The following is a 20,329-nucleotide window of genomic DNA, read 5'->3' on the forward strand; positions in this document are numbered from 1 at the left end:
ACCATCAAGGAAGAATTGATTGAGGAGGTGGAAACAATGGGCACCCTGGGCAGTAGTGACCATGTGATTTTGGAATTTACAGTCTTAGGGAAGGAAAAAGCTATACGTAGTCAGATTTATAGGTTGGACTTCAGAAAGGCAAACTTCTACAAACTTACAACTATGCTGGGTAAAATCCCATGGTCAGAAATACTTAGGAAGAAGGGGGTTCAAGAGGGGTGGGAATTTCTTGAAAGTGAAATACTGAAAGCGCAATCACAGACGATTCCTATGAGAAGAAAAAATGGAAACAGCCTAAAGAAGCCGAAGTGACTCCATAAACAGCTCTCTAAAGACTTGAGAAATAAAAAAGACTCCTTTAGGAATTGGAAGGAGGGCCTTATAACCAAAGATGAATATAAACAAATCTCCAAACAAATTGTGGAGAAAAAGTTAGGAAAGCTAAAGCTCACTATGAGCTTAGGCTGGCCAAAGATGCTAAAAACAACAACAAAAAAGGGTTCTTTTCTTATGTTCAGAGTAAGAAAAAGACCAAGGACATGGTAGGCCCATTTCGAGGGCAGGAACATGAAATTGTAACAAGTAATGAAGAGAGGGCAGAACTGCTGATTTCCGCTTTACTTCAGTGTTCTCTGCTGAGGGAAACAGTACTCAACATGGCAAAAACAGAACATATATTGAGGGTATGGAGTTCCAACCTAGGATGAGCATAGGGGTAATACATAAACACCTAGCTTCTTTAAATGAAAGTAAGTCCTCTGGACCAGATGAACTGCACCCAAGGGTTCTAAAAGAGCTTACGGATGTAAATTATGAGCCTCTGGCTATTATTTTTGAGAATTCCTGGAGAACAGGAGAGGTGCCAGAAGATTGGAGGCGGGAGAATGTGGTCCCCATCTTCAAGAAGGGGAAAAAAGAAGGATTTGGGTAACTACCGACCCGTCAGCTTGACATCTATACCTGGAAAAGTTTTAGAACAAATAATCAGTCAGTCCTGGAACATTTAGAAAGAATGTCTGTGATAACTAAGAGCCAGCATGGGTTTCTCAAGAACAAATCATGTCAGACTAACCTGATCTCTTTTTTTGAGAAGGTGACTACCTTGCTGGATCAGGGGAATGGTGTGGACATTGTATATCTTGATTTCAGTAAGGTTTTTGATAAGGTTCCATGTACTATCCTTGTTGACAAGTTGGTAAAATGTGGTTTGGATCCTGTTACTGTTAGGTGGATCTGTAACTGGTTGACAGATCGCACCCAAAGAGTGCTTGGGAATGGTTCCTCATCCTCTTGGAGAGGAGTAACAAGTGGAGTGCTTCAAGGGTCTTTCCTGGGACCTGTTTTGGTCAACATCTTTATAAATGATTTCGATGAAGGAATAGAGGGAATGCTTATTAAATTTGTTGATGATACTATATTGGGAGGGGTTGTTGATGATACTATATTGGGAGGGGTTGCAAATACAGTAGAAGGCAGAAACAGGATACAGGATGATCTTGACAGGCTGGAAAACTGGGCTAAAATCAATAAAATGAATTTTAACAGGGCTAAATGTAAAGTTCTGCATTTAGGTAGGAAAAATCCAATACATGGTTATAGGATGGGGGAGACTTGTCTTAGCAGTAGTATGTACAAAAAGGATTTCGAGGTCTTAGTAGACTATATGCTGAATATGAGTTAACAGTGTGATGCGGTGGCTAAAAAGGCAAATGCAGTTTTGGGCTGTATCAACAGAAGTATATCGCTTTACTCTGCTGTGGACCTCATCTGGAGTATTGTGTTCAGTTTTGGGCATCACATTTTAAGGATATAGACCAACTGGAATGGGTCCAGAGGAGGGTGACGAAGATGGTGAGGGGTCTGGAGGCCAAGTTCTTTGAGGAAAGGTTGAAGGAGCTGGGTATGTTTAGCATGGAGAGGAGGTGGCTGAGAGGTGACATGATCACCATCTTCAAGTACCTGAAGGGCTGTCATCTAGTGGATGGTGTGAAATTGGGGGTATTTTTTGGCCCCAGAAGGTAGGACCAGAGCCAATGGGTTGAAATGAAATCAAAAGAGTTTCCAGTTCAATATTAGGAAGAACTTCCTGAAAGAGTGGTTCCTCAGTGGAACAGGCTTTCTCGGGAGGTGGTGGGCTCTCCTTCCTTGGAGGTTTTTAAACAGAGGCTAGATGGCCATCTGACAGCAATGAAGATCCTGTGAATTTAGGGGGGAGGTATTTGTGAGTTTCCTGCATTGTGCAGGGGGTTGGACTAAATGATCCTGGAGGTCCCTATGACCGCCCTGCACCACTTAAGGCGACTTAATGGCGACCCCAGCCCCTCCTGCCGACTTTGTTTCTTCCTTCTGGTTTTACTGAGTAAAGGGGGTGGGTATAATAAGGATTTCTAGTCTCTTCGGGGTTCTCTTTTATTTTCAGATAGACGGATAACTATGTATGTAGGGGACCACTGCTGATTTGCTGCTGATTCCAAATACTCAGGCACCAGAGAACTTAACAGTTAACCACAGATTTTTATTTATACACAGTCTTCAGCTGGGGGGGAAGGGATGTATTTACATAGGCTATTTTGTATCTTGGATGAATAACAGTTGCAAAACAGTTCAGGCTTTACAATACAGAGGTTCACTGAGGTATCTCAGGGTCCACAGATCTTATATTCTTCACTCTCCAAACACTAATTAGGTTGGCCTCTTGGGCTTTATGTGTCTGGTCTCTTGAGTCAACTGGTGTGTCTGCTCCCAGCCCTCCTGACTTCCTCAGACCCACATCTCTCTCTCAGCAACCTTGTTAGTTCTTAAGAGTAGTGTAAATATTTCTGTGACCACTCAGGTCTTTCACTGTGACACTTGATTGTCACTCTCAGCCACCTGGCTGTCTCCACAGAGCTAACAGCGAGCTTCACTTCACCCAAAGTCTCTTCACAGCGCTCTGTATCAGCTCTCTCTTCAGCTCTCCTGCTGGCCATATACTGTCCACTTCAACTGTCCCACTCTGACAGTTGCTGACAGTTGACTCTCCAGCCATTATCTGTCACTCACTCATCCTGAGAGTTCCGAGCACTCCGGCCCCCACCCTCAGATCACATGAGACAGATTCCCTGAGTCCTTAGCTTTTCTATTAACCCTTCCAATTCCGTCACAGTCCCTTCCAACTCTATTATTCTATGGCCCACCCAACAAGAAGACCCAATGTTTGAACTGATTCAGTGAGTCACAAGCAGTAGTTGCTCTTTACTTCTCTAGTTGGTAAAAGCATGTGGGGAAACTCTACTTTCAGTGTGCCAACTTTTCAGGGGACTGAAATACTTTATATACAAGAGAGGTGCAATCTCACCCTCATTTTTCACCTATTATGGTGGAAGTATTTTATGGAAGGGAGAGAAAAAGAGCCTAGTATGCTCTGAAGGACGAAGTGGGGAGGAAGCTTGATGGCTTGGGCTGCAAGCTTACACCTCAGGAACCATATTGTTTAAGGTGGTGCACTTGGCCAGGTACAAACACTTCTTGTGGAGGAAGGATTCACTGGTTTTGGATAACCTCGTAGATGGTATAAAGCTGATGACCTCTACTTTCAGGGATGAAGTTCTTTGACTCACAGAGTAATAGATTTAAACACAAAACATGTAGTCTAGTGTGGCTAGACACTGATGTCTGCAGGGTGGATTTGATTTATAACAAATTGATTTAAATCACTAGTCAGTAAGACTTGATTTAAATCATAGTTTTCTACATAAAGACTCATTTTTGTTGGTATAATTTTAATATTCACAATTAGATGAAGATTTCATTTTTAGAATAACTGTTCATATTAGTTTTACAGTTATATAAAATATTGATTTTTAATATTATTAGAAACACATATATAGGTAATTATGAAATTATTGTGAGGTGAATTATCTCGTTTAATAGATTAATCATTCATATTTGGACAACTTTTCTGCTGTACTTTATTGGAAGAAGAAAAATAATTGTTACCTTAATAATAATTAAATTGTTTTATTCAACTAAAACAATAACATTATAGCATATGTTTGTTAAATGATGTGGTTAAACAAAATATATATAGTTCAAAAAACTTAAACTGTTTGCCCAGCCTACGCATGAAAAACTTAAATACTGTCCTCTTTAGCTCACTTGTTATCTTCTTCTTTGTTCATAATCTGGAAAAGAAAAACAAGCTTTCCTGCTTTGTCAGGTCCCAAACGATTTCTCAATTTAGAATGAATGAGTCCAAAGGAAGAGAATGTTCTTTCTACACCTGCAGAAGAAGCTACTACTGTTAAAAGTGAAATCATTATTTGAATAGTCTCTAAATCCAAGTGCTTAAGTGACTTCCACCAGTTCACTGGTGTGACTTTCTTTAAAACATCTTCAGCAAACATATATTTCTTGAATGGTTCCCCCTTAGCTCTGAAGTTTATTAAAGTTGGCATTACAGATGGATGATTGCTGGATACCCATGTCATAGCTAACTCCTCTTCCTCAGCACTTAAGTTTTTACTCTGGTACCAGATATTGACAATATTTGCCAGAAAATGAGCTGGAGACAGTGCTTGTCCCATTCATTTTTTTTAATGCTTGTAATGTAATTCTGTCAATGGGTAGTTCTGTTTTTAAGTGCTCACTCAGTTCCTTCCAAATTTCAGCATCAGCAGCAATAAAACAGCTATTTTTCTGTATTTTGTTTAAAGCTTCAGAAATGGGTTTCAGGATGCTCAGCATATGTTCAACATTTCTCTTAAACCCAATGTTGAGGATTTTGGCTGTGACAGCGCCATCTATTTTATCTCGATTTTGTTCACAAATTGCCATCAGAATAGGCCAGTTCTTGATATACTGCTCAAAATAGTCCACCACAACGTTCCATCTAACATCTTGTGGGAGTGTTAGCTTGCTTCCATCCATTCTTTTCAGAGCTGCTGCAGCAAAATGATTGTTACAGAAATATTTAGCAATATCAACATTAGTCTTTATTTCTGGATCACTGAAGTCTTTGCCTAGGAGGTACAGTAATTGAGCGATGCAGCTATATGTTATTAGTTTTGTATTCCCTTCCTGCTCTTCTAAATTTCTTCTCATCTTGGATACATTTGCAGCATTGTCTGTGACCAAACAACGTACTAGACATTTGAATTTTTTTCACGTTATTATAGCTTTTGGTGCCACTTCTTGTAAGTATTCTGCTGTGTGTGCATTTCCTGTTGTATCAATTGTTTGTCAAGGAAGACTTTCCCTTCTTTTGTTGTTACACAAGCACATACAACTGAATCATTGTGGACATTACTCCACCCATCAAGACTTAGGTTAACCATTTTACCCTCCAGAGCTGTTGCACATTGTTTCATTTCTCTCTCATACATTTTATCCAGCAGAAGCTCCAAACAGAAATCCTAGCATTCATTCTATCCTCTTTAACATTAGTAGCCTAATTTGTTTCTGTTGACTCTGAAGATGCTTATTTCTGCTTCTCCATATAGCCTGAACAAGGCAGATGTATCTGATTTGCTGTAGAAGCTTACTTTCCCTCAGACAGAATCTACACCATTGTTGGATGTCTCACCTATAATTTTTCTTGCCAACTTGCCAAAAGTCCCAAACGAAAGGAAAGGAAGCGCCTATGGCAGACCGGTAATCAAAGCCATTTCTCAGAGCTTCATCAGGCGAATAGTTGAAATTGGGATCAGTGATACAATCACAAATTCACTTTGAGTCATTCAGGAAATGCTGGTGTCTAGGACGTTAGATGCCAGCATTTCCTGCATGACTTTTGGACCAAGCTTATTTTGAATCCACGAGCAACAGAAGATAGAGCAAGGCTCTTTAGCATTTAGAATCTCTAATGTGGACTTTGATTATGGTCCTATGCATGTTGCACTAAGGTGTGTTTGTTTGAGTCAACATTGGATGTGTATGTGCACAGTAGTATAAGGATTTCAAGACAACTTTGTCACAAGTATTTTATTGAGCATTTTCTAATACAATTTATATTTTGTAGTATTTAGCCGTGAGCATTTGCTTTTGTACTGATCTCATTGCACAGTCTCCTCTTGTGTATTGCCTCACAGTCAGTCATCTATCTAGAGCTTTCGGCAGTATCTTTCTCCCCCTGTTTCAGGGCAAAGTAGTACAGGTAGCCACAGACAACACAACTGCCATTAACAAACAGGGAAGCGAAGCTGCTTAACCTGCTGTCTATAGAAAAGTTCTTCTGTTTCCAAATAGTTGGCTGTGTGACTTTCCAGGGCCCTCTGGGAGTGATAAAACTCAGCTCTCCTCCTTCAATGATCATATGTCACTGGACTTTACTTGTAAAGCAGCTTCTAGATAAAACCATGGGTGGGGTTATCAGTGGATGGCGGTTTAAAAGAATGCCCAACAGAACTTGAAAGGACAAAAGAATAAGAAAATTGAAGAAAATAGACCCAGGAAAAAGGAAAAAAAAGAGGAACTCTTCTTAAGAAACTTGATGGATGCCTCAGTGGAGGCAGGAGGAGAACTGAAGGGCACTGCCCAGTGGCAGAGAAAGAAACTGCAGTTACTTCTTGCCTCAAGGGACAGTGGGAAGGGTGTCTTCCTCTTCCAAGTGAGTGTAGCAATATATGCCCCATCTCATGGATAGTTCCTCCCCCCAACAGCCCCAGAGCATGAAAATCTCAACATTCAAAACTGCTGTTGTTGTGGTAGTGGGAGCTGGAAAAAAAAGAAAAAAAGAGTGAACATTCAAAACCCAAACTTGGGATATGCATAAAATTAATTCTTATGCTTGCAAATATTTAATATCCTTATAAAGCCATGTGTATTAAAATCTTGTCATGCTGTGCAGTATAAAGAATCTGTGATTATTTTCCCTGTTTTAGTTTGTTTTTAAGATGGGTGTGCAGAAGTGCAAACTGATTGGGAAATCACTGCTTGTGTGTATTCAGTTGACATTTGCTAAGGTTTTAGAAGACACTAATGAATGCTGCTCTTTTATTTGACATCACAGTGTAAAACTCTACATCAGGCTTGGGAGACCCAGGAGACTGGTGCTATGACAGCTTGTACAATGCCACTGTCAAAATGTATCCTTAAAGCATATCTTGCTTAATATGACTCTCCCACAAACTGCGCAAAAGTCAGCCTTCACTTAAACATGTAGCTCATGAGACTAATCCATGTAAGATAAGATTTAATAAAATAACTTCTAAAATGTATAGTCTTGGACATCTTTATATGATTGCATAGTAATGTTTTCCAGATGCAAACTTTAAACAAATGTTTTGGCAATTTTGTTCCCTCCCCACATACACTTGAGAGCTATTTTTCAAAGCTTTGAGTTCCAGCATTCTTCACATCCTAATGGTATCCAGTAGAATTAAGGCTAAATTAAGGTTTTCTTCCTAGTTATGACTGTGCAAACGTGTTCATCTTACATTTCCTCCAATTTCATCTGCTAGTTGGTCAGCTGTTAATGCTTAGAGTGTCTGACAGTGTATGGCAGAATTGGTTCATCTTCTGATATCTTCTAAGTGATATTCATAAAAGTTTTAATCCTTTGCCTACATGTATAGAAATTACATCTGAATAACTAAAGTGATCCATTTTGTAACCTCATATTCTGCTGCTGTTATGTCTTTGTATTGTTGCCTGTCCTTCGATTAACATTGATATCATATTTTGTTTTTTTGCTGCAGTGGTGAGAATTGGTTCTCTTGCCCACTTCCTGATATAGAAGTCTCACTGAACATTCTGGATATTGGATTGTATATGAACAAGAACGGCTTTGAAGTTGAATCTAAAGGGCCATCCTATCTGTTTCTGACAATTACAGAATTCTTTTGAATTAAAGTGTGACTGGTGGAGTTCCATCCAGTCTCTTCTAAAAAAGTGTAGCATGGAGAAACCATATTCCTGTTAAGAAGTATGCCAATACTCAGCCTAGATTTGAATCTATTGCTTCTTTGCTTCATTCCATTGGCTCAGGTAAACAATTGTGTATTTTAATGCCCACTTTTTAAAGGACTGTCTCCTGTATTGAGCATTTCTAAACCTTTTTATCTTTTTTTGGTGCTCTCCTTAATGGTCTCCAGTTTGTCTCCTGAAAATGTGATTATCATAATAAAAAAATGAATAAATGTAGCATCATGCATCCAGTTTAAGACTGTGCTTAGGGGTATGCATTCATATTGTAGTATGGTTGGAAATGCATGTCCTCTTCTGTATCCATGGGGGAGGGCATTGAATGCTTTTCATCCATAATTATGTTGCGGTGTAGATTTACATCTTCATGAAGTTGGCATGCATAGTTCCTGACCCAGCAAGAGAGCTGGAATTCTAAAACTGTTTCTTCATGCAGATTTCTGTTGGTTAACCTGGATGAATTCTAGGTGAACCTGGAATCTGGCATGATTCCTCAAGCAATGCCTAAGTAACAAATAATAGTAGTGAAGCAGTACTATAGTTTGTGAAGCAATACTTTCCATATGATACTCCTGTTACTGCCCACTAGTACACCAGATTTTTCAACAGAACTATTAACACTGATAATGTTTCTTCATTTAGTATGTATGTGCTTGCATTTGCTTTTCTCTGTGAATTATTTGGCATGATATTGAATTTTGTTTGTGGCTTATAGTTCAGTGTTCCAATATATCAAAGCCATTTTTTATTTTAATCTTATCCTTATAGCGTTTTGCAATTTTTTCCATTTTGGAGTCTTCAGAAAATTTAATGAGAACTCTCCAAATCTTTATCTGAGCAATTAATAAAGATGTGGAACTGCATTGGACCTAGGACAGATCCTTGTGAACTGGAGCATTACTTTTTACTTCCTCCCAGCTTGACACTGATCCATTAATTACTCCTCTTGGGCACTACAGTTTTTCAGCCAGCTGTGTGCCTATGTTATGATAGCACTTTTTAATTACTTTTCTCCAGTTACTTATGAGGCTATTATGCGGAATTGCCAGAAGCCTTGATAAAGCCAACATGTATTTAAAATCAACTTTCCTGTCAGAGAAAAGAAATAGGATTGATTTGGATTTTATTTTTTTTGTACCAAACAGTCAGTTATTCTGTTTCTTATAATGAAGCTACAATTACCTGGTCTTTTTGTTTTGTTTTTTAGATGATAATATTCTCTAGACTTTTGGAAGTTTTTCTTTCATGAACTTTTAAAGGTTATTGCTACTAGATTGGAGACAGACATTTGGTGGTAGTCTTTTCAATGCTCAGGGCTAATTTGTTACAACAAGCTGATTTTCATTCAGAGTAGTGATACCTTCATTGGTTGCCTATTTTCTCCCTCACTTGTTTTATGTGTTCATTTTCATCATTATCTAGTTAGGGCTTACTTTTTGCTTCAGCCCATTCCCTGTATGTATTGAACAATTCAAATTTCTTTACATTGTATTAAGAACATAATTTTAGCCCAAATCTTCCTAGGGTAATGAACTTGTAGAACCTCTTCCTTTGTTTCTTAGGGTGATGAACTTGTATAATCTTTTCCTTTGTTTCAAGCTGATCAGTTGATTTGTGCAATTTCTTCATGTATTTGCTGATTTTCCATCATTCTTGTGTTGGGTCATTTCTTGATATTCAGGACATGAAATATTTCTTGCTCTGGAATTTTGGTTGTAGAAACCCTTTTTCTGTTTGGATATTTTTACTACTGGGAAGATCTGTTTGAACTAACATACAGACTGCAAGCAAACTATAGCTTGTTCATGAATAGGAACAAGCCAGATTTGTTCTTGAGGTCACATTCCTTATTTCCTCTTTGACATAAGACAACACTTCAGGGTGAGAAAGAAATTGTAGTTTATTGTGGCATCTGAATTTGGGCCCTATTTAAAAACCTGTAGTTTGTTGCCTACAAACTGGGATTCTGAACATGGCATGTACTGATTTGCATTGAATTGTTAAAAACATTGTTAAATGGAAATGGTCTCTTGTTATCAATCTGTGAGTTTCATTAATATTTCAAGATTGAATAACAGTGGGTTCAGGACTTCTTAATAACAGTTCTGGGCTTCACTCACCATGTCATGTTTTCTTATTAATCACAGGACTTAATTGCATTTCATATGCTTTTTTCTCCTGTATTAACCTTGATGAGTGTAATAACGAAGCATTCCATATGTTCAAATATATGACTAGTTTTCTATCTTGAAGTATCCTTAGTTTATTCCCTTCAAAATATTATGGTATTAAATCTTATTTTATAGTTTGTGTGTGTAACTTGTTCTTCTGGGGCATCCTCTTCCTCGTTTTGAATCTTTCATTCCAATAATTCCTGTTTTCTTTGTTAAGCATAAATTAAATTGCCAGATTTGCATTCTATTGCCCCCCTTATCTCATATATTTGAGTGTAACCCCACCCTTCTTTCCAAGGAACCCAAGGGCAGTGTATATGGTTTTTGCTTTCCCGTCATATACTTTCATTATTTCTGTGAGGTAGATTAGACTTAGAATAATTTACTGAAGGTCACCCAGTGAACTTCATGATAGATTGGGGAATTTGAATCTGGATCTTCTTTATTATAATTGGGATGTCACATAAGCCCTCTTCTACATTCTCCTTCAACTTACCTATTGATCTACCTTTGCAGGTAAACAGTGATTTGTGGTAGCCATTCTAATTACCCCTTCCGCTCAAGCCCTGTGGCACATTCAGAATGGTGGCAGCATTTTACCTCACATTGGACTGGGTCATGCTAAGAACTGGTGAGCAAGGTGATTTGCTACTTCTGAGAAGAGAGGGGCACAAACCAGGAAAATGGTGCTTTGTGAGAAACCATGATCCACAGTTCGTTAATCTCCACAGACTTTTCAGTTTGCTAAATCAGTTTGTTAGGTTCATAACTGAGTATCCCAAATATGCTCCTGGGCACCTTTTTCAATATCCAGGGTCTATTTCCTGACCCCACCTCTTCACTGCCACCATGAGCAATCTTTTCACCTTTTGCCCCTGCAAAAAACACCTTCCTGGATGCTGGAGACCCCATTCTTTCGCTGCTTGTACTTCATGGCTTTCCTTTACCACTTCCAAGGGTTGGCCCACTGGCACAATCCCCACAACCACTGTCAAATCCACCATATCTCCTTTTCCTTGTTGGCAGCTTCCTTCCCCTGCATCAAACCCCTGTCTCCCTGCAGAGACCACTGTGGTTTGTGCATGTGAACTCAGAAAGAATTTAAATGCCTTCTGAGCTCACTGTAGGATTGCACTGCTGTGGTGGCATGGCCCACCATTGCCTTGGGTGCCAGCATATTTGGCCTATGAACTCGAACCAAAGGTTCCAGAAACCAGGTGGTTTGTGGGTGATTTGCAGACAGCACAATTGCCCAAATTGCAGCTTGCAATTCAACGAATCAGCCTGGTTTGTCACAAAATTCAGTTCGTAATTCAGTTTGTGCTCATTCCTACTTTTTAGTTCTTCCAGCTCACCTCATAGTGAATGAACAGTTCTGTCTCAAGGTGGGAGGGAGCCACTCCAAAAGCATGGTGTGATGTGTGTGTGAAGTGGATCCTTTCCCTTGCATATAGGCAGAATAGCACAATCTACATGCTGGACAAGGAAGCATATAGAACAGATATTTGAATGAATGCATGCATGCATGTATGAAACTTTGTTGGTCTTAAAGGTTCTACTGGACTCCTACTTTGTTCTTCAGATATTTCTATTATTTCTGAGTATGAGCAATGGAAAGAGGGGGGAATCATCCTGAGGAAGATGTAAGTGCAAGCAAAAATGGGACTTTTTTAAAAATACAAAACGTTATTGAAATCCCTGGTGTGTTTCAACAGTTTTTCTCGGGGAGTTGTCAATGTCACACATACACAATTTCTCCTTCTAGTTTAGCATGCTGGGAGTCTAGCGCAGGGAATCTAGCACAGGGATCATGCAGGGAGTCTATCGCAGCCTTTACACATTACTCTCAAGTAGATCAACTAGAGGCTACTCCAGGTACTGCACAAGAGGATTTGGTTCCTGTGCTGCTCCCTAGCGATTTCTTCTCTGTACTTAGAGGTCAAATGAGAGAGGAAATTCAGGCCTTTTGTGAGCATTGCAGTACAAAGAAATGCAGATCTCATTCCCATTCATCATCATTACCGTCCCCTACTAGAAGACCAAAAGGGAAAGGTAAGTGGCCTACCAAGGCAGCGCAAAAACAGGTTTCCTCTCCAAATAGATTCCTCTCCCTCTAGAGGAGATGACCAGTCTGATAGAGCCAGGGACAAAGAAGAAGGGGAATTCCTCTCAGATGTGGAAAATTTAAATATTGAGGTCCCAGAGTCTGTCCAATGATTCTTTAAAATGGAGGACTATCAATACCCGGCGACTCGCTCGATGACATGGTTGAGTTATGGCAAAATCGGCTCACCATGGCCATTGATGAGATCGCTCCTCGGCGCCCTCTGCGCCCCCATGAAAAGATGGCACCGTGGTATAACGCGGATTTGCGATCGATGAAACGGAGGCTCAGACGACTAGAGAGGCAATGGCGGCAGACTCATGATGAAGCAACCAGAGCATCTTATAGAGAGTATATGAGATCCTATGAGATGGCAGTCAAGGCCACAAAGAAAGTTTACTTTGCGGTCAAGATTGCATCTGCAAATTCACGCCCAGCACAATTATTTAGTATTATTCGTACTCTTACAACTCTGCCACAAGTCAGGCCAAACTATAGGGAGTTGGAAATAGGCTGTGTGGCTTTTGCAACATTTTTTACGGATAAAGTCTCGTTGCTCCACGACCTCCCTGCCACAATTGAAACAGTATGCGAACTCGAGGCTCCGAGTCGGGATCGGCTTTAGACAGCTTTACAGCACTCAGCTTGGAGGAAGTTGACAGAATCCTCGCAACTGTACGCCCAACAACATGCGATTTGGACCCTTGCCCATCCTGGCTGATTAAAGCTTGCCGGATGGAGCTTCAATATCCTGTAAGGGATATTGTAAATAGGTCCCTCTTGGATGGGCTTTTTCCAACACCTCTTAAAGAGGCGATAGTCCATCCCCTCTTGAAAAAACCAACATTAGACCTGGCCGAGTTGGCACACTATCGGCCGGTCTCAAATTTACCCTTTTTGGGTAAAATTATCGTGAGGGCAGTAGCGCTACAGTTGCAGAGCTTTCTGGAGGATGCTTCCATCCTAGACTCACACCAGTCTGGCTTTTGCCCGGGCCATGGGATGGAGACGGTGCTGGTTACCTTAGTAGATGATCTCCAGTGACAACTGGATCGAGGCGGGTCAGCAGTACTGTTGCTGTTGGACCTGTCAGCGGCGTTTGACATGATCGACCATCAGTTGCTGGTTCACCGCCTTGCCGATGTGGGGATTCAGGGGTTGGCCTTACAATGGCTTTCCCCCTTTCTCTGTGATCGGGGACAAAATGTGGCGATGGGGGGATGATCGTCCCTGAGGCATCCACTTAATTGTGGGGTGCCTCAGGGGGCGGTGCTTTCCCCGATGCTGTTTAATATCTATATGTACCCCCTTGCCCAGATTGTCAGGAGATTTGGGCTGGGTTGCCATCAGTACACAGATGACACCCAGCTTTATCTGCTGATGGATGGCTGGCCTGCCTCCGCCCCAGAAAAATTGGCCCCGGCATTACAAGCCGTGGCGGAGTGTCTCAGTCATCTGAAGCTGAATCCAATGAAGACAGAAGTCCTCTGTCTGAGTCACAGTGGCCTGGGAAGGGAAATCCCTCTACCAGCCTTTCATGGGGCGCCACTGATATCGGCGCCTATAGTCAAGAGCTTGGGGGTGCTACTGGAGCCCACACTGGCTATGGAGGCCCAGATAGCAGCCACTGCGAGATCTGCCTTTTTCCATCTTAGGCGGGCACGACAGTTGGCACCCTTCCTAGAGCACAGCGACTTAGCAACAGTGAACATATGAAGAAGAAGAAGAAGAAGAAGAAGAAGATATTGGATTTCTATCCCGCCCTCCACTCCGAAGAGTCTCAGAGCGGCTCACAATCTCCTTTACCTTCCTCCCCCACAACAGACACCCTGTGAGGTGGGTGGGGCTGGAGAGGGCTCTCACAGCAGCTGCCCTTTCAAGGACAACCTCTGCCAGAGCTATGGCTGACCCAAGGCCATCTCAGCAGGTGCAAGTGGAGGAGTGGGGAATCAAACCCGGTTCTCCCAGATAAGAGTCCGCACACTTAACCACTACACCATATGAACATATGAAGCTGCCTTATACTGAATCAGACCTTTGGTCCTTCAAAGTCAGTATTGTCTTCTCAGACTGGCAGCGGCTCTCCAGGGTCTCAAGCTGAGGTTTTTCACACCTATTTGCCTGGACCCTTTTTTTGGAGATGCCAGGGATTGAACCTGGGGCCTTCTGCTTCCCAAGCAGATGCTCTACCACTGAGCCACCGTCCCTCCCCTCATGCAACGGTCACCTCGAGACTAGACTACTGTAATGCCCTCTACATGGGGCTGCCCAAGTCTCAAATCCGGAAGCTGCAGCTGGTGTAGAATGCTGCAGCCAGGCTGTTACTGGGTCTCTCTATTCGGGATCATGTACAGCCGGGGCTGCGGAGACTGCATTGACTGCCAATAGTGTTCCGGATTTGCTACAAAGTGCTGGTTATTACCTTTAAAGCTCTATATGGCCGAGGACCTGTCTACCTTAGGGACCGTCTCTCCCCATATATTCCCCAGAGGGTACTTGGATCTGGATTACAAAACCTATTAGAAATCCCCGGACCGAGCGAGGCGAGATTGAAGGCTACCAGAGAATGAGCCTTCTCTATTGTGGCCCCCCACTGGTGGAACCAACTCCCAGATGATGTTAGAGCCTTGCGAGATCTTGCCCAATTCTGCAAGGCCTGCAAAACAACGTTATTTTGAATGTCCTTCAACCAAAGTACATAGTTGCTCAACATCATGGTATGGAACTTAGCACCAAAACCGCTGTTTTAAAATTGTATTAATAATTTTAAATTGTGAATTGTTTAATTTTAACAGATATTATTGTAATTGTTTTTATTGCTTTATGGTTTTATTGTTTTATTGTTGACATTTAATGTTAGCAGCCCTGAGCCTGCTTCGGCGAGGAGGACGGGATATAAATACGAAAAATAAATAAATAATAAATATCTACTCATCAGAACCCTCACAGCATTAGATCTTCATGGTGATCCTGATGTTGAGTATGAGGAGGAGGAAGCTGGAAAATCGAAAGTAAAACATAAGGAAGGGGATATGGAATTTCTCACAAAGGGCATCCTATGCCAAGGCTTTTCCATTTCCAAAGTATTTTGTCGAATAAACAATTTTATTAGTAACATATGGTAGTAGAACTATAACTACAACTTATAAAAAGCTTAATATATATTAAGAAAAAGACCATCATTCTACCCCACATCTTACTTTCTCCCACCCCTCCCCCAATTACTTGACCCCCGCCAGTGTTATTTTCTTTAAAAAAACAGATATTAAAGGTACCCTTAACTATCAAGAAAAAAAACGAAACAAAAAAGAAACATAGGGAAGAAGAACCCCCTTCAAGAGTTATATTGTTATCTTAAAAATCTTAATCCTCAAAAATTGTCCAATGTCCTTTTATTTTCCACTCTTTCTCTACATATCTTCTGAATTTCTTCCACTCTTGGTTAAAAAGTTCTAAATCACAGTCTCTTAATTTTCTTGTTAATTTGTCCATTTCACTCCATGACATAACTTTCATAATCCAGTCCCATTTTTCTGGTATTTTTTCTTGCTTCCACAACTGCGCATACAATGTCCTAGCAGCTGAGAGCAAGTACCATATTAATGTTCTATCTTCTTTTGGAAATTTTTCCATTTGTAATCCCAGCAGAAAAGTCTCTGCCTCTTTATTGAATTCATATCCCAGGATCTTAGATATCTCTTGTTGAATCATTTGCCAAAACATTTTAGCTCTTTCACAAGTCCACCACATATGGTAGAAAGAACCTTCATGCTTTTTACATTTCCAGCACCTATCTGGCATCTTATTGTTCATCTTTGCTAATTTTTTTGGAGTCATATACCATCTATACATCATCTTAAAACAGTTCTCTTTAATACTATGACATGTTGCGAGTTTCATGGAATTTTTCCACAGATATTCCCAAGATTCCATCTTTATTTCTTTATTTACATTAATTGCCCATTTTATCATTTGAGATTTCACTACTTCATCTTCTGTAGCCCATTGTAAAAGTAATTTGTACACTTTTGAAATTAATTTCTCATTATCTCCAAGCAGAACTCTTTCCATTTCTGTTTGTTCTTTCCTTATTCCTTCAGCTTTGATATCATTCTCCATCAAACTTTTTATTTGTTGCATTTGAAACCAATCATATTTATAGTTTAGTTCTTCTGCAGTTTTCAATTCTATTTTCCCGCTTTGTATTTTTAGTAACTGGTTGTATGATAGTTGTTTTTCCTTGACTGTTTTGGCCGTTAACTTTATCACTTCAGCCGGCACTATCCATAAAGGTCTCCTCTCATCACCATATTTCTTGTACTTTATCCACACATTTAATAAGCTACTCCTTATATAATGGTGAGAGAAAAGACCGTCCATCTTCTTTTTTCCATAGTACAAATATGCATGCCAGCCGAATTTTTTTCCATGGCCTTCTAACATTAGAAGTTTTTTATTTAATAACGTTATCCATTCTTTTAACCATACTAAACAAATTGCTTCATGATACAGTTTCAAATCTGGTAATTGGAATCCACCTCTCTCTTTCGCATCTATCAGGACTTTCATTTTAATTCTAGGTTTCCTCCCGGCCCACACGAATTCCGAAATTTTTCTTCGCCATTTATCAAATTGCTTAGCATCTTTCACAATGGGGATGGTTTGAAACAGATACATAATCCTTGGTAAAATATTCATTTTTACTGCAGCTATTCTACCCAACAGTGACAAATTGAGCTTGTTCCACTTTAGCATATCTTCTTCTATTTTACGCCATAGCTTTTCATAATTGTTCTTAAACAAATCAATATTTTTCATTGTTATCTCTACCCCTAGGTATTTTACCTTAGAGGTAACTTCACAACCCGTTAGTCTTTGTAGTTCTTGTTGTCTATTTTTCTGCATATTCTTACATAAGATTTTTGATTTTTCTTTGTTTATATAAAGTCCCGCCAACTCCCCAAACTCTTGTATTCTCATTAACAACAAAGGTGTAACTTGTAAAGGATTTTCATTTATAAACATTATATCATCTGCAAATGCTCTGTATTTATAGGTAAATCCTTTTATTTGTAGTCCTTCTAAATCTTTTTCTTCTTGAATCTGCATTAGTAAAATTTCAAGAGTCATTATAAACAGCAATGGCGAAAGCGGGCAGCCTTGTCTGGTACCTTTACTAATTTTCATTTCATCTGTAAGATCTGCGTTGATGCACAGCCTTGCACTTTGTTCAGAATATATTGCCTTTATCATTCTTATAAAACTTTCTCCAAGCTCCATTTTTTCCATCACTGCAAACATAAAGTCCCAATTTAAATTGTCAAATGCTTTTTCTGCATCCGCAAAGAATAGCGCTACTTCCTTTTCTGGATGTCTTTCATAATATTCTACAATATTTACAACAGTTCTAATATTGTCTCTTATTTGTCTTTTGGGAAGAAAACCGGCTTGGTCCTCTTTTATAAAATTTATCAAATATTGCTTAAGACGTTCTGCCAGAATTCTTGTAAATATTTTATAATCATTGTTCAAAAGTGAAATTGGTCTGTAATTTTTCACATTTGTAACATCTCTTTCTTCTTTAGGTATCAAAGAAATAACAGCTTCTTTCCATGTATTTGGTACCTTCCCTTTGACTCTTATTGCATTCATCAGCTTCTGTAATTTTGGTATTAATTCATCTTTAAACATTTTAAAATACTTGGCTGTATAACCGTCTGGCCCGGGAGCTTTATCATTTTTCATCACGTTGATTGCTGCCTCAATTTCTATTTTTTCAATTGGGTCATTCAAAATTTTTCTCATATTCTCAGTTAATGGCTCAATTTTTATTTTCTGTAGATATTCATCTATCTTTTTTCTCTTTACTTCAGCACCTTTAAACAGCTTGGCATAATACTTAAAAAATTCTCTTTTTATTCCCTCTTGAGTAACTACGTCTCTTTCATCTATCACAATTCTATTAATTATTTTATTTTCCCTCTTTTTTTTCAGCTGCCACGCCAAGTATTTCCCCGTCTTATTTGCTCCTTCAAACGATTTTTGCTGGAGCCTTTTCAAATTCCATTCTACTTCTTTGTTTAATAAATGTCTTAGTTGAGTTTGCAATATTGAAATTTCCCTTAGAATTTTCTTTTTCCCTGGTCTTTTCCTCAGCTCTCCTTCTTTTTTCTTTATTTCATTTTGAATATCCAGTAGTTGTTTTTCTTTTTCCCTTTTATCTTTATTGTTCAAAGTAATCAGCAACCCTCTCATTACTGCTTTATAAGCATCCCAGACCGTCTGAAAATCGATATCTTCTTTATCATTCACTTGGAAAAATTCTTTAGTTTCTTTTCCTAGGAAAGTCACTGTTTCTTTGTTCTGTAGCAAGTCTTCATTCAATCTCCATCTTCTCAATCTTTTGGACAGTTTTGTAATCCACATTATTGGGTTATGGTCAGTGCCAATTTTAGGCAAAATCTCTATCTTTCTTGTTATGAGGCCTAAATCTCTGGTTCCCCATAGCATGTCAATTCTAGAAAATGTCTTATGTCTTGCAGAAAAAAAAGTATAGTCCCGCACTTCAGGGTTAAACTTTCTCCATATGTCCTCCAAATTTTCCTGTTTTACTAATTCAAAAAAAGACTTTGGCAATTTTCCTTCTTTTCCACTATTTTTTTTCCCTCCGGATCTATCCAATGAGTTCTCAACTGTTCCATTAAAATCTCCCATTAAGAGTATTTGGTCGTAGGTCAACTCATCTAGTTGTTGTGTAATGTCTTTAAAAAAAACATCTTTTGCACCATTAGGTGCATATAGTCCCAATAACAGCGTTTTTTTCCCATTTGATGTTATTTCCACTGCTACAAATCTTCCATCCTTATCTTTAAATACCAATTTTGGCTCCAGGTCTTGTTTAATATAAAAAACTACTCCCCTTTTTTTCTGGTCAGCTAACGAAAAAAATTCCCTTCCCAATTGTTTGTTCCATAAAAATTTATAATCCTTTTGTTTAATGTGGACTTCTTGCAAACAAATTATATTACAATTTTGCTTTTTAATCCAATGAAAAGTTGCCCTTCTTTTTTGTGGTGAATTTAGTCCATTAACATTCCAAGACAATAGTTTGTAATCCATCATGGTGCAAATTCTTTATTTTCTTCAAAAAATCTCCTCAGTTCTCGGGCATTTGTGATCGTGACTCTCTTCCCCTGAAGTTCAAAGCTCACACCCTCGGGGATTATCCATCTATACCTTGTGCCATTGTCTTTCAATTTTTCTGTCAACTTTTTATATGTTCTCCTGTCATTTATCACTTCTTTCGGTAGCTCCTTCATAATTCTCACTCTGCTACCTCTTACTATCAATGATTGTTCAAAGTTTCTCTTCATAATCCTTCCCACCATTTCCTTTGTCATGAATCTTACAACCACATCTCTTGGTAAGTTATTTTTTTTGGCATATAACGAGTTGACTCTATACATGTGATCATACATGCTTTTAGTCTTATCAGGGTCTTCTTCTAAGAATTCTGCGATTATGTTTGTTATATATCCTTTCAAATCATCATTCTCTTCCCCAGGTACTCCTCTCAAACGTAGCTGATTTTCCATTAATTTGCAGTCGTGAATCGTCACTTTTTCTTGTACTTTCAGCAAGGTGGTATCATGTATTTTAACTTTCTCCTCCACCTCCTGTACTTTCTTGTCTATTTTCCCAATTTGGTTTTTGAGGTCATCCACTTCTTTTTTAATCACTGTAGTAAGTTCTTCCTTCAACTCTTCCATCATTTTCTTAACTCCTTTCATAATCCTGGCTTCCATAGCCTCCATTTGGTCTTGCATTTTTTCTAATGAAAGGGCTCTTGTTCGGGGCTGCCTGGGCTCTGACATTTAAGCAAAGAGCAAGGGGGATGCAATTAAAATACCAAAAATTTCCGTCGCACAATTTGCAAGTTTGACTACCAAGTTCAGAAGGTCTAAATTTTCTCTCTCAATTAAACTTTGTTCTGTTTTCTTCTGAGCTTCCCAGGCCCAGATATAAATTTTTGAAGAATTTTTCCCCTTTAAAAAAATGACGAAATTTTTGACCTCACCAATTTAAAATCTGACAGTCAGGTTCAATAGAGCAGGGCTTGCCCTTTCCAGCAAGCCCAATTTCGCTGGTT

At 39.3% G+C, this 20,329-nt stretch overlaps 1 protein-coding gene across 7 annotated transcripts in view; it reads left to right on the plus strand.

The window, feature by feature from the left end:
• Positions 1 to 20,329, plus strand: part of RFX3 (regulatory factor X3) — a 325,131-nt gene that overhangs the window by 47,316 nt on the left and 257,486 nt on the right. For 3 of the 7 annotated variants that reach the window (XM_060237388.1, XM_060237390.1, XM_060237387.1), the window contains one exon: positions 7,677 to 7,965. The exons of the other annotated variants lie outside the window; for them this stretch is intronic. The gene's annotated coding sequence lies outside the window, so the exon portion shown is untranslated. The remainder of the gene's footprint in view (positions 1 to 7,676; positions 7,966 to 20,329) is intronic. 7 annotated transcript variants of the gene reach the window in all.

Source organism: Heteronotia binoei, chromosome 4 (genome assembly GCF_032191835.1).
Source record: "Heteronotia binoei isolate CCM8104 ecotype False Entrance Well chromosome 4, APGP_CSIRO_Hbin_v1, whole genome shotgun sequence".
Taxonomy (NCBI): domain Eukaryota; kingdom Metazoa; phylum Chordata; class Lepidosauria; order Squamata; family Gekkonidae; genus Heteronotia; species Heteronotia binoei.